We start from the raw sequence: 644 nt of genomic DNA, 5'->3' as shown, positions 1-644 counted from the left end.
CCCAGCCTGAGGCACTTTGTTCTGGCGGTCCTAGAGAACGGATACAGCTGCCTCTCAAAATTTAGCGTACCTGCACCTTATGCTGTGGAAACTTCAATTCTAGTTCTGTGTCCCTGGGAAATTCTTACACAGATCCTTAAGGGGACATGTATGAAGAGAAATGTTTACTGAAGCATTACTTTCGTTGGCAGAAAGCAACTGGTATGTCTACCGTGACGGATAAATCATGCAGGCTTACTGTGGGGCAGTGGGCGGGAAGCAGAAGAGCCAGATTTAGATGTAGCCGCATGGATACAGCTTCAGAATGTAACACAGAGTAAAAAAAATGGCATTTATACAAATTAGAAACATATGTGCACAAAATGATGACATATACTCCCAAAGATCCATGTCAAATTCATCTGAATGGTTGCCTATAAGGAGTCAGAAGTTAGGGAGTTAGGTAAATACAGAAGACGTAAGAGACACGGGTTCGATCCCTGGGTCGGGAAAATCCCTTGGAGGAGGGCACGGCAACCCACTCCAGTATTCTTGCCTGGAGAATGTCCATGGACACAGGAGCCTGTCCCCTGACAGGAGGACTATACAGGGCTATAGTCCCTGGGGTCGCAAAGAGTCGGACATGACTGAAACGACTTAGCACG

This window comes from Bos taurus, chromosome 22 (assembly GCF_002263795.3).
Source record: "Bos taurus isolate L1 Dominette 01449 registration number 42190680 breed Hereford chromosome 22, ARS-UCD2.0, whole genome shotgun sequence".
Taxonomy (NCBI): Eukaryota; Metazoa; Chordata; class Mammalia; order Artiodactyla; family Bovidae; genus Bos; species Bos taurus.
Note: the sequence above shows the minus strand (reverse complement) of the source record.